Here is a 12275-nt window from a genome sequence, read left to right as displayed (position 1 = left end):
TGCAGTGTACTAAACACTACCAAGACAATGCAGCACAGTTGAGAAAAAAGAGTGATCCATTCCAAGAAGCAGAGGGCTAGAGCTGGAATTGTCAGAGGCAAATTTGTGATACTTAAGTTTTTGGTAAGGTTATACTTACAGTAGGTGTCAATCAACCTGAGGGCTCACAGATCTCTTTTAACCAAGAACAACCTGTAATTTATGAACAATCACTGAAATGTCCTTGTGGTGGTAACACAATTTGTCATGTGTCATATCCTCACTTAAATTTAATACCTGAAAAAAACAGATACTCACTAACAATCCAAAAAAGCATGTGCAGTTTTTAGTTTCAAATATTTTTGGGAAAATTTCTGTACCAGTAGTCATGCTGAGATGGAGGTAATTAGCATGTTAATTGTGTGTCTTATTTTGGGTTTGCATTAATAACCCCCCCCCCCCCACCCCCACACACACACACACACACACACACTTTTCATGTGACACCACAATTACCCTTAGTTGCCTCAGGACTTAGGGAGGGCGTATACACACAGCTGTCACACACACTGGCTTCCAGTCATAAAATGTTTGTAGGAGAGCTTTTGACAGCCAGAAAACTAGTCTATGGTGAGACCTCTATAATTTGTATTGATTTAGGTATAAGTTATCACTGTGTAGACCCTCGCAGGACCTGTTTATATTCTAATTAGAAGCTGACATTAAATGTGTAGGTGTGGTCTCATGGATACTTTTAGATAGTCTTTGTCATGTGTCAGTATGTCACTATCAGGTATGGCAACTAGAATAGAGAGCAACCATGACCCCTCCCACTTACCACTCACCTCCTGATCCCATCAGAAGTTTAAGAATAATGCTCCGAATCTAAATCCAAGCAAAAATACATTAAATTCACATTCTGTTGCTAGACAGTTTTAAAAGGTTATATAGTGTGCAAGGTTAGCCTTAACTAGGTATTGTCTCTCAGATCAGTGGGCCTAAATCTAAGGTGAACTCTCATTAGGGAGAAGGAGATGGATGCCAGACAGTCATTACCTGCCATACAGCAAGTCTACGCTCAGGTTGGAGTGTGCTGTCGGATCCTCGCCTGAGGTTTGACTCTAATCAAGCCCGTCTCTTTGACTGCCAGAACAATTTCCCAACACACCCACACGAATGCTTTCCCCACTGATTGAGGACCTTTGAGCTCTTTTCTTTCACTTCAGTTCAGAAAAGTGCTGTACAACTACTACACAAAATGTGGCAGTGTATTGAAATCAAATATTTCTCCATGATTAAGATGGCAAACTAAAAGTGACAATCAAAGTGTATGTGGAGAGAAAGGAGACAGACTGTGGAGATGGAGGTGGAAGTGAGGGAAATGATGCAGTGCCTGCCAGTTAAGGGAGTCAACTGCTCTTCATAAAGCATTTTAAAAATCCCGTCTCCAGCTCAGCAGCCACCTTTTTAGCTCTGACTCTGTGTTCCCCGAGGGTGTGCGTTATTATCATCACTCCCTGCTGTGCCGAATGTGGTTCTGTGTTTTGGGCAGGAACAACATCAACACTAGAAAAGTGAATGCAGAGCAGAAGGACTCTGGCTAATTTGCTTGTGTTTTGTCCTCTTTGTTTATTTGCTTCATCCCTGTCACTTTAACCCTCCATCTTTCCTTTCCCTTGGCCCATAAAACGTTTTGATTGACCCAACGCAGGAGTTCACAAACATGCCAATGAAACTGGCCATCTGTTCTGTGTGTGTGTGTGTGTGTGTGTGTGTGTGTGAGAGAAAGAGACAGAGCAGGTAGAAAAGTTGATAGCCTTTGCACCTCATGCATGCATGTGAGCTTGTTTAAAATGCAGCAGACACAGTAATTTAGTTTGCTCTCTAAGAAACTGGTTTGGTATGACTCAGACAACAGGCTGTGGACCAATTTTCAACCAAGATCACTTATGTCTTGAACGCCAGAGACTATAAATCCATCCATATACCTAAACTCCAAAGAAGCCCCGTCAATTAAATATGTATTGTAAAAAACAGCAGCACGTTAACGGCAACACAACAGCATAGCTCAATCCAGATCAGTCCACTGTCACATCAATCACCTGCGAGGCTCAAAGGCTTGACGGCCATTATGGTTCACAATGACAGGTTGAACCTAGCTGCTGCTTTCCTGAACCTCTTTGACCAAGAAAGTAAATGTAGGTCTGGCAGAGTGTATAGGAAGCAGATTATGACAAGTGGAGTCCATGATGAGGCGCACACACACACACACACAAGTTGTGCCAGTGCATGCTCAGGCAGACAGACAGTGCAGACTGATGCTGGAAGGGCCTGTAAGCCACTTGCTTGCCAGTTTGCTGCTGCCCTCCTCCTTCCCCAGGTTTTAATCCTCTCGTCTACATTTTGATGTAGCTGGACTTTGGGTTCTTCCTATAATTGGAGCACACTGGCTCTGGGCAAGGTGTGTGTCCATGCATTAACTCTGTGTGTGTGTGTGTGCGTGTGTGTGTGTGTGCGCGCGCGTGCGTGTGTGCTTGAGCATGTATCCAAGTATTACTGTGAGTTTGTCCCTGTGTGTGTATATCCTTGTAGGATAATGAAAGGTTATAAGCCACTGCAAGGAACTATTGCACATAATATTGTAAATAGCAGGACATTTATTAGGTTATGTCTTATGTTCAGTATGTTTTCACAGTGACTAATATTACTACTAATGGAACCAGAATGGCACTCAGGCACCTGTGAATTCAATAAAGCCGCACGAATTGCCCACACTCATTATGCACCATCAAGATCCATAAATTATTTCCTGGAAAATTTATGAAAATGTCAAATATTTCGCAATGTTTAAGATAGTGAACATTTAGCAATTTTGGATCTGTATTTTTTGTGTTGCTTTCTAAAACTTTTTACCTGGAATTGTAATGCAAATTTCCTTCGGGTAAAGCAATGAAGTCATGATTTATCAGTTACAGTGTATTGCGTCATTATCTGTGTGTGTGATGCTGTGCAACAGTTACCATGGCTACCAGATGACTGCCAACAGTCAATTATATTTACAATGAGTTTTCTTGTAAATAAACACAAGGTGTGTATACAACGTGTGTTCAGTTTTACTCGCCAAAACAAATCATTTGGCCTTAGGGTTACAACAAACTTACTTGAGTGCATTTCCATCCTCATAAAACATGTTAGACCATTTTTTCAACATGAAACTAGTGTTTTTTGACAGCCATGTTTACTTGCCAATGGTCTTCTTCAATATTTGAATAGTGGGAAACCACTGACAGGACTATGTGTCACATCACCTGCACATGTGGATCCTCCGAGGGGATACACAAAGTGGAGACCCATTATACACAAGGACTGCTCTATAGCTCCAGTGGGACAGGTGTACAGGGAGGTTATTATCGCCTGACAGGACCCGCATTACTATGCTGACATAAGTGTGCCAACGCTATTTGCTGATACAGCTACCTCCACCACTCTGTAAGCCTTTGGTGTTACCTACTTGCCCAGGCTTTAATCTTCATGTATGTTATGTATGTTGTGTATTTCATGTATGTTTGTTCAAGGTGGATTAGTTGTCCCTGAAGAATCCTCGTTGCTGCTTGGATTTCTTTGCAAGCCTTTCCTGCCAACTCTAGCTCTATAACCACTTGCTATAAAAGGTCAATTCTCCTGTGTATATTTAGCACATAGCAACATACTTGTTCACTTAATTGATGAGCTTATTATGGCAACTCTTTTTCCCATCTGCATCACTGTGTTGTCTTCTGTCTGTATCTGTGTCTGTATCGCTCAAGCTCTGTTTATATTTGTCTGCGAGTGCATAGTTACCTGAGTGATTTGGCTAGGGAACAAAGCCAGACTTACTGGCCGTGGTTAACTGGGGGGACAAACATGTGAAGGTGCTAGAATTTTTTTTGTTAATAACATCTTGAACCGCAATAAAGAATGGGTGTTTCTCAGAAGTCTGTTACATTCTTACTTGTCTGTTGAGCTACCTGAAGCAGCAGAGTTAAATCCTGGGTGACACAGACCTTTGCACGGCTCAACAAAATCGAAATGAGATTTACATTGGAAATACAACACAGAGCATAGCTCTACTATGAATGCAAAACACAAATCGTAACTCTGCTGCCTCTGCGATGACACAGTATAAGTTCAGAGAGAATAGTGGAGAGAGCTTTGTGTGCAGTGATTTTACATTGCATGCTACGTTTAGTAGCTTAAGTAAGATTTGAGACATTTATGTGGATACTTAAAAAAAGATTAAAAGTAAATTTGTACAATTGCAATTCTGCACACAGAATCAACTTATGTGATCATAGGCATTTTGAGAAAGATGCTCAACTACCCTGATGGACAAGAACATTCTGTCAGTCAGACTCTTGTCACCACAGAGCCGGTTCAGACAAATTCAGTCGCACACGCAGACACTTGCAGGGTTACACCCTGTGGTTGTCTCCCAGAAGCAAAACAGTCAGTGTCTCTCAATGTGAAATTGCCAAGAAGGAAAAATCGAATTGGCTGCTTGTATCATTCCAAAGCTCTTGCTAACTTTATGACATATTTATGTGGCCAGGTCAAGACTGATGGGACTGCACACAGAGTCAAATTAACTTGTCTTTAATTCCCTGGCTGCATTCAAAATAAATGAAGGTTGGACAAAAATCAACAGAACAGAATAATGTTTTCCTCTTTACTTCCCTTGTACTACTCTGCAATCAATATCAACTTTCAGCTTTAAACTATGAAATACCACATGAACAGTGGCCTATGCAGTACTACAATATAGGAACAATAGACAGACTAAAACTCAAATGGCTCCAGCAGATAACTAAGCCTAATGTGCTAGTTTCTTTTCAAATGTACGAGACAACAGTAGTTGTTTTTCCAAAATAATAAAAAATCAATAAATAACCATGAAAAAACATCTGTTATGCCACAACAAGGTAAAAATTGAAAACATTATTTCACAGGTTAATATGCATAAATTCATGAACAAAATATACATTTTTACGTGAGCTTAATAAATTTCACTGAATAATATAATGAACTCACTCGCACTCCAGTGAGCAGGTGCGCACCAAGACACATACACTTGGACCTCAACTCACTGAGAAATCCCCCTTCTTGATTATTAAAAGCATGAAAAGCGTTTTATGTAAATAGTCAAGATTTACAATATGAAATGATGCTTAAAGTGTACCCCTTCTTGCATTTGAACAAAAACTGCTTTTACATCAATAGTTCAACAAGGCAGTCATACGAAATAATTTAAATGGAAAGATAATTATTATTTTTTATTATTATTAATTCACCTGGCTACATTTAAGGTAAGAAGTAATAAGTTAGTTTGACTGGTGACACACTTTTAGTAATGGGCATTTACTTAAAAAATGTAAAGATAAGTCTGAAACAATGAATTGATTTATAACTTGGATCTAATTTTATGAATCATTCTCATTCATATAAATTGTAGAGGATTGTAAGATGTTAACTCAATAAATCACATCGGGAAATTTGGTGCTTTGCTAAAAAGAAGTCGGAGAAAGATTCATAGTCAGACAACCACAGGATTCAAACAAACTTCTAGATTAGTCCATATTATTTGGATAGAAAGCCGAGGCAAATATTAGATTTTTATCTAACATTTCAATGGTAAAACACTTTACAGACTGACTTCCTGGTTCAACTTTGTCCTGCCATACCTGCAATATTTTTCCTGTGCAATGAGGAAATTCCAACATTTCGTCTGTGTGTACTTATGGTTTTACTTCCAAAATATATGTGGTTTAGATAATTTGGCCACGCTGTTGGCTTGTGTACAACCTGTGTAATTATCCTGGCACCATCTCCTTTTTTTAACAGATGAGCATTATGACGCCACAATTTGTATGGGAAAATGTGTCTAACAGAAACGCTTGAAAAGGTGTGGAAATAACACCAAGTAGGATTGAACTGCAAACCAAGCAGTAAGACATACTGACATGGGAAGAAAGACGGAGAAGTCCGCAGTTCAAAAACTGTCCTCTGTGTGAGCATGTGACTTGCAATGACTTTGAGTTAATGGTGCATGAACAGCAAGAAATTAGAATTAGAATTGTAAGAGTAAGTAAACATTTTACTGGCCAAAACCACAAGCGGGTGAAACCATAGCCATAACTTATTTCCCTGGAACCCAAAAACTTGGAGCAGCTGCTTCTAACAGATGTGAGGGCAACATTTTCTCCGTGGTGAAACTCTGAATGTTTGCATTCATTTTCCCAATGATCCCTTTATGTAAAATCCTCCTGTAAATGTGACCTCCTGGTAAGAGGTATTACCCCAGTCACTCTGTGTAGGTATTGTCAGTAATTTTTCAATTGTGTGAAGATGATGGTTTGATTGATGGGAGATGTCTTAAGTATTGCGTAGTCTCATCTCTATACCACTCATGCCTGTAGCAGGTGATTACCTTCCTCACTCTCCCCTCTCTCCCCCTCTCTTTCTCTCTACCTTTATGTCTTGTTGTCAGCGGTAACCTCCTCGGGGAGATGTATCGCTTTAGGCAGTACAAGAGACTATGTATTATACTGTCTATCTCTTTCTTACTCTCGCTCCCCCTCTTTGTCCCTTTTTTTTTTACTTGATGGGAACAATTTATACAAGACAGACAGATGAACCTCAACGGATACACAGGGTTCATTTTAATGGTTTGGGCTATTATTCTGGCAATGTTTGAACATAATGATACTGCGACAACAAAGTCTGATGGGGCAAGAGACAAGGGGTCGAAAAAATTTGACATGTGAACAAGCCAATGCTTCTAAACCCCTTCTCCTCTGCAAACATATAGCTGGGTAATCCTCACCTACCGTACCTATTCACACATATTAATATACATCTGCGCACCAGCAGAGACCATATGATGAATTATTTTACACTGTTCAGTCAGTACCCCGCTGCCTGTGAGCCCTCTGAGTTAATAATAATGATCATCATGACATGCTCATAATGGAATGCAACCCTTCAATCACCGTTCACTGAGCCCCACACAAGCTTTTGAACGAAATGGCAAATCAAGAGTAGCATCGTTTACTCCTCACTCAAAACATAAAGTGCTGTCAGATAAGGATCAAGTTAATCCAGTGCTCTTAGCCACAATACAAAACAAAATAATGCTCACCCTACAATTTTAAATTTGCATTTGAAACATTCAGCTGATGCCCTTAGTTTATGTCTTGTGCATTCATGTGTGTTTAGGTGTATGTATGCATGGATGTTTCTGTTCATAAGTACATTAAGCGGTTTTAATGTTTTTTTTATGTAAAGCATGTTTGCTTCTGTTTTTTATGAGATGGTTCTATAAAATACAATTTAATTTGAATTTAAATTGTAAGTAACGATAAAGGATAATGAGTTGAAGGAAAAGGTTAAGTAAGAGCTGACGGATTTAATAAGATTCCAGGTTATCGTGTTGATTTTTCTACATCTTTTGAAACAGCTGAGAAATAATTCTTGTTAGTAAGCCAAAAATTTAAACTTGATTGAAAATTAGATTTTTTGACAAACAAAATATTGGTTTGAATCAACATGATTTGAGTCAAATTCAGGGGGGGGGGGGGTTGCACAAACAACTGATTTAGCCATTTTTACTTTCTACTTTCTACTACTGTAAACTTCATCTTATGCAAAAATTAAATCACGCCTTTTCTTTTTTTGTGGGGGGGGGGTTTCAAATAGGAGATAATTGATGCAGGTGATGAGCCCAAGTAAATGTAAGAAGACCACCGGTTCTCAATCCCAGGTCTACCCTGGACAGATCGCTAACCTATCACAGAGCCAACATTTAGAGACAAACAACAATTCACTCTCACCTATGCTCAATTTAGAGTCTCCAATTAACCTAACGCAATCTACATGTCTTTGGACTGTGGGAGGAAGCCGGAGTTCCCCAGAGAGAACCCACGCATACACAGGGAGAAAATACAAACTCCACTGCATCACCGTGCCGCCCTCTGTTGAACATATTCATCCTACATTGTTTTATGACTGAAAAGGTGTGGTAAAGATGAGAAGTATGTTCAACAGACCTTTCATCACCAACAAAAGCTCTTAGATATGGTTGTTGTTTTTATTGATGTCGGTTTTGCCTTGTTTCTTTGTTTATCTGTCTTATTATTTTAAAGTATTTAATTGTTTCTGCTAACACTGCAATGAAGACACAAAGGACAGCAGAAAACTGCAGCAGTTTAGCCAATTAGTGTGTGTACTGTAAATGTCCTCTTCTTTTACAACAAGTAAGGACCCATGATATCAAGGATGAAAAGAATGCCTTCTCAGTTCACTTCCGGAACTAACAGGCCCTTCCTAGTACAAATATGACATTGAGGGTTAGCAAGGACATGAGGTGTTGTTGATTTTGTTTGACATTTCTTTGTTTTGTTTCCGTGATCCTTGTGGATGATGGATGGACAGAAATACCACTACGAGACAACCTGAAAACAAATGGAAGCCACTATGAGGAATCTGGCCTTGTCAGACAGTGAACCAGAAGTTCTCAGAACCAAAAGTTGAAACAGCAACTGGTTTCCTGTAAACATGACGAGTGTTGTCCTGGACAGGTGTGGATGGCTGTCATCGCTCTGCTAGACCTCTGAGCTTTTGCCCCTTCCATCTTTCTGCCTCCTCCCATCTCCACCCTCCCTCATTCTTTCACATGGCTACTGTACTGCACGTTGATGAGAGATTTACTGACTGCTGCGGGTCGAGGAAGAAATGCAGCTGGGGAAGAAGACAAGAAAAGGAGGGTGTGGCATGATAAAGCTGTTGGCTGATAGGGATCTGAAACCGGGAATCATGCAGGTATGTACTGTAGCATTTCGAGGTGATAAGACAAAATGTTTTAGGAAATGTAAAACACGGCTGACTATGGCTAGATGGTGGATAGGATATGTGGATAGGATATATGTCTTGGAAGCTTGTCTATTACACATGGGTTTTTTGGGCTCCTGGGGAAAACAAAATCAGTGAAGGTCCTGAACAATATCAGACACTGGTAAATGCCAGCAAGAGGAAAACCTATGGGCTCCCCAAAGTTATTTTTATGAATAATATGGGAGTCATGAATGTCTGAACATAATTCCATATTTTTCCATTTGATCGATGTTAAAGATATATTTCTTTGAAATGTTTGGCGTTGCTGAAAAAATAGAATAGTTGTCAGGGATAGTCACTAAATCTAAATGCTGAAATTTAGAAGATTTTCATGAAGCTATTTGTCATTAGTGACCCGTAAAAATGGAAAATGATATTCCATTATGTTTGTACAGTTTGTGTCAATTGCCACAGGCACACACACGAACGAACGCACGCACACACACACAGAGCCTGTCGTGTCTTTATCTTGGCCAAGAGTTGAGTCACAGTGAGTTTTTGTGGTGAGGTGTCCTTTGTTGTTGTGTTTACCTGCTCTCTCCCTGTTGTTGTCTCTGCTGTTCCAGCCCCCTGGCACATACACAAAGTGCTGTGTTCTCATTTTATCTGATGCTGCTCAGCCCCAACTTCCTACCGACTTCACTCCTCTGTCCTCTCATGGCACGTGTCCATAAACATCAGGTGCTCTGCAGGTTCAAGGTGAGGATATTCTGTGCGAAGTCCAGACTATGCTGCAATGCATTGCATTATATGGGTAGTTCACATACGGTATAAAACACTACATTGCAGTGGGCTTGCAAAGGAACTGACCATACTCTATTGTGCCTCAATTTTTGTCTACCAATAATAAAGCTTTTTAAAACTATGCATTTTAATTACTTGTGTATGTATGAACTACCTAGGAATAACATCTTTATTCTTACTATATCTGCTTTCAGACATGAACTGAAGTCCTGACATCTTCCTGAATTTGTCCGGAGGGGCTTTATGTGAGAACCCAAATGGCCATAAAATGTTGCTCAGGACATCTCCCACCTTTCCTGCCAGAATTCTGTAGAATGTACATGTGTGAATACAGAAGGAAAATCTCCAGAAAATTCACAGTGAGCATGTGGGTGTGCTGATGACTGTGAAAAAAAAATGCTTTCTGCAGCGAAATTTTCATCATGTCCTGCCTCCTGCTTGCTCTACCAAGATGCCACAGTACATGCGAGTTCAAGTCTGAAAACATCTCAAGTCTTTTGAACTACTGCAGATATGAGAAGATGCTTGACTTTACCATACTTCATATCTGAAAGCGTTGTCTGTCCTCATCATGTGACTGCGTTACACGTTGAGACATAGCAGTGCTCAGTGCATGGCGTTAAGATAGAATCAAGCCTGTTTAGACATGCAGATGTAAATGGCCCCCTACTTGTGCATGTGCCTTGGGGCAAAAAAAGATCTTGACAATGCCTCACTGTTTGATGTTCTTTTTGTCTCCCTCATTGTTGTTATCTTCAAATGTCATTTTGATCGCATCCTGCAGGATCAACCTTTGTATCTGCCCTTTAACTGTGTCTTGTGATCATTGCCCTATTCACTCCAATTGCTATTTTCAGCCTAGATACAGTATGTAACAGGGGTAGTATATGCTGAGGTTTTACTTTAACGTAGTCAGCTGCTGTGTCCTGCATGCTTTTCTTCAAGCCCAAATTTTCTTCAAGCTAAAATCCACAAGAGTTTTCTTAAAAAATGTATTTTGTAGAGAAGATTATCGTTAGAAGATTTGAGTGTAGATGGTAAGACTGAAAATATTTTCTGCGATTGAGCTTTTTTGTCCCGTCTCTATAAGTTGGTTAGTCTAGATGTTGAATCCAGAGTCATCACACATGATCATTTGACATCCACTTATATCAAGTACAGTATATCAAATAGATGCTGTAGCTGTTTAAGCGAAATAACAACAGGTGAAAACAACACAAGTAGTGTGAATGCTTTTGCATTATTGCTGTAGTTTTAATTTCCTCCCACCAACATCTGGAAAGTAATGGCTTTCACGTTTAACGTTTCTACACTCACAAGGTTGCACTCAAATCCATCACAATCAGAGTATGTCAGATGTTTGAAATGCTTTGTTTCCCTCAATCAATGTATGAAAACTATTACTATAATGTAATAACTGGAATCTAATAAATCTAAGAAATGTAATCTGAAAAGACGTTTATGAATTTAAATAAACCCGACTTAATTAATCATGAATTAATTTACTTTCGCTCTGACCCCAACATGGCGGCACGTTTCTCTTTTGTTGCCATCAGCATGACAAAGGTAGAGATGAGAGTGTTTCTATTATGACATGTAAAATCTAAAGTTAGAGCTCTCCAGTACAATTGAGGTCTTTCTGTTTGGCAATGGTTTAGTTTTCTTTTGTGCTTTTAGAAAATAGGATAACGTCTCATAACAACTCCTTCACAGTTGCCTCGATTTAAACCTCCCGTTAAGGCTCTCAGGTCAGTCCAGGTAAAGTACCCCTTGTTTCTTAAGTGACCTAATTATTTTTTTGTGTTTATTTTTCTTTTCCCCCTTGCAACTAACTGGTAGTTTTTTCCAATTGTGACTCAGGGTGGAAAAATCTTGCTTTTTCTTTTGCAGGAGCAGGAGTTAGTGTGCACTGCTACAACCTACTCAATGCATTCATGGCCTAAATACTCACAGACCTCCAGCATTCACATGCAAGATCTATTCTCCTTGTTCTTTACTCAGTTTAATATGGACCTTTAAACTTAAGCGAGGAGTTAACTGTTTGTGCAAGATTAAACAGGATTTTTTTTGTTCATTCATGTAACTATTTTAAACCCTATGTGTATCATGGCCTAAGGCGATTTGGGGCATATTCAAGTGCTCCTGTACCTGGCCGTGTTATTATTTGGCTCTTATGTAAGTAATAAATCTGCTTGGCATTTAAATTTTCCCCGTGGCTGTTTTCCAAATTGAATGTTGCCATACAGAGCATCGTAAATTTTTCTTTGGAGTACTGTTTAATCCAAGAAATCCTGTGCAAGATCACTATCTGTTCTTACCACTACAGAGGAGCGAGTCGGTCTAAAGTTGCCCATGCAGCTCATCGAAAGTATGGAATTCAGAAAAAGCGCACACGGGCTGTCGGCACCGTGAAGATATGTATATGATACTTTCTGACACATTCATATTCAACAATGCCTGTCATTAGGCATTAGTTTCTATTTTTAGCGATGCACGCATAAATTAATTTGAAGAGAAAAGTCGGAATTATCTTAGCCTTGGGGTTAGATTTACATACAAGTGTAGTTCTAAGGTTGATATACTGATTGTTGTTCAATAATAGTATACATTTCTGTGTTATTGGTGCC

At 39.5% G+C, this 12275-nt stretch overlaps 1 long non-coding RNA gene across 1 annotated transcript; it reads left to right on the top strand.

The window, feature by feature from the left end:
- Positions 1–8714: 8714 nt before the first annotated feature.
- Positions 8715–11234, top strand: LOC118318732. The gene is made up of 3 exons (XR_004795802.2): positions 8715–8832; positions 9471–9603; positions 9843–11234. It is a non-coding gene; the product is annotated as an uncharacterized LOC118318732 (long non-coding RNA).
- Positions 11235–12275: the final 1041 nt, after the last annotated feature.

The sequence above is a fragment of the Scophthalmus maximus genome, chromosome 13 (assembly GCF_022379125.1).
Source record: "Scophthalmus maximus strain ysfricsl-2021 chromosome 13, ASM2237912v1, whole genome shotgun sequence".
In the NCBI taxonomy this organism is placed as follows: domain Eukaryota; kingdom Metazoa; phylum Chordata; class Actinopteri; order Pleuronectiformes; family Scophthalmidae; genus Scophthalmus; species Scophthalmus maximus.
The sequence above is the reverse complement of the archived record's forward strand: the minus strand, read 5'-3'. Positions and strand labels throughout refer to the sequence as shown.